Source organism: Mauremys reevesii, linkage group 17 (genome assembly GCF_016161935.1).
Source record: "Mauremys reevesii isolate NIE-2019 linkage group 17, ASM1616193v1, whole genome shotgun sequence".
Lineage (NCBI taxonomy): Eukaryota > Metazoa > Chordata > Testudines > Geoemydidae > Mauremys > Mauremys reevesii.
The window spans coordinates 31,932,280-31,934,457 of NC_052639.1; the positions used below are offsets into that span (position 1 = coordinate 31,932,280).

At 52.6% G+C, this 2,178-nt stretch overlaps 1 non-coding gene across 1 annotated transcript; it reads right to left on the reverse strand.

Moving 5' to 3' along the window:
• Window positions 1-1,365: 1,365 nt before the first annotated feature.
• TRNAQ-CUG lies at window positions 1,366-1,437 on the reverse strand. The gene has a single exon. It is a non-coding gene; the product is annotated as a tRNA-Gln (tRNA).
• Between the last annotated feature and the right edge of the window lie 741 nt (window positions 1,438-2,178).

A 2,178-nucleotide genomic window follows, 5' to 3' on the forward strand; every position in this document is an offset into this window, starting at 1 on the left:
ACCACAGGAGTGAGCAGGCAGGCAAAAGAGAGGCAAAAGAAAGTCCCCAGAACTCCTCCTCTTTCTGCACAGCCACTGCCTGTCAGCAGGATTCCTCCTCCTCCTCCCTTCTGTGCCTCAGTGCGACTAAATCTCCACAGCTAGACAGCCGGTCCGTCCGCTGCACCCCAATCCCCCATGCCTGAGCCTCCCTGTCAAAGCCCTGCACCTGGCCCCATATAATTAAGTCTCACATCTCACTGGGAACTCGACTTCTTGTGCCAGAGAGTCTCGCCCCCCCTCAATAGGTGACCCAAGAAACACAGTGTCCACCTTTTCCAACGAAGCGCATGAAGAAGGTGCCCGCATGGCTTAACGGAGAAGGTGCCTGACTTTGAATTAAGAACTTGAGGGGTCAAGTCCCTTTGTGGTTGTGTTGATGCAGTTTTACCTTCGTGCTGAAAGTCCTGCTCCTTTCAAATCTGGAACCTCTTCTTGGCCGCTCAGGCCAATGCTCTGCCTTCAGCTAGAGCCCCGGGAAGGAGTTGGGGGTTGGATGTCACAAAGGCTGGGGCATGAGCCCCAGGTGCTTCCAGTCTAGCCTTTGCTATTCCTGAATTCCCAAAGGAAATGGACGGCTGCCCGGCTAGCGTGTGGAGCAGTTTCCTCTGTCCCTGTGCTTGAGGGGGTTGCTACATAGCGCCTTGGGAGCCTGGATGTTTCTCTGCTTCTCACCAGCTGGAGAAAAGCCCCTTGGGATAACATCTCCTGCCCCACTGCAAAAGTGAGCATGGAGTATGGGAACGGTAAGAGGCCCCACCAGGGGGGCTGGCCCTGCTTTCCTACCGTCTACTGATGTTGGACACAGAGCATCAGCAGCCACCCCGCATGGTGGTCTGCGGGTGGCCTTCAGTGGGGTTTGGCATGGCAGGGAGCAGGCTGGCCGGGAGTCTTGTTGCCTGTCTGCTGGCCACACATAGGCATGGTCCTGTCCTCGTCTAGCCCCGCCCTCAGTCGCTCTGTGGCTTATAAGCCTTCCTCAGAGCTGTCAGCACCAGCCGCCTCTGCTCCAGGTGCCCAGAGGAGGAGAGGTGTGCTGGGCTCCAGCCTGGGACTCTGCCTCCCTCCTGCCTATCAAGCCTGGCCCTGGCACTGCTTTCTTCAAGTGCCATGTGAGCAAGAGGAAAAGTGTGGCTACAAGCACCAGACTTGTGGGCATCAGGTGAAGCAGTGAGAATCCCAACCACTAGAGCCACTTCTAAACCCCACCAAAGACCTGGCTCTGGTGGGGAAAGGAGTTAACCAGCAGGAGGAAATGACCCACTTTTGTATAGCTGGAGACAGGAAAGCACTTTGAGCACCAGATCTTTACCACCAGCTAACACAAGGTCCCACTGAGATTTGAACTCAGATTGCAGGATTCAGAGTCCTGAGTGCTGCCCTTTACACCATGGGACCAGCTTGTACTGGTCTCTCGGGACATTGGAGACTCTCACAGGGCTGGCTTGTGTAAGGGACTGTTGGCCCTTTACTAAAACTTAGTGGGGTTTGGTTGGCTAGTTCCCAGTCCCAATAGAAGGGGGAAGGGCCAATGGGAAATCAGGACCCTGAGACTGACAGGCCCCTGGGGCAATGGTCACCAACGGGTAGGGAACAACCAACGGGTAGGGAACAAGTGAGAATTTGTTAATGGAGAAAAATTCCTGGTGAAAATTGGCAAAGCTGTGCAGATTTTGAAAAGTTCCAGTGAATTTACACATGAAGATACAAACAGAGAGACAAACACGCACACAGAGAATGAGAAAATCACACACTGCACAGGCCCACACAGACATAACAAAAACCAAACCCACACAGCACACAGAGCCATATACACAAAAAGGAAAACCTCACAAAATATAGAAAGAACAAATCCACACCAAAAATACAGGAAACACAAAACCCACATATCAAAAGAATACAAAGCAAAAAACAATATTAATGCAAAAATCATACACACATCCATGCACACAGAACTATGCAAGACATCCACCAAAATCACACAGGGCCCACATGCACATCAACGTGACAGATGAAAACCACACCAGCATACAGCAAGCCAGGCAGGGTTTGAGTCTCACAGCGAAGAGGGTGAGCACACAGGTGGTTTGGGGAGCAAAGACTGAGAGGGAGTCAGGGGCAGTGCTCTGGGTTCTGCCT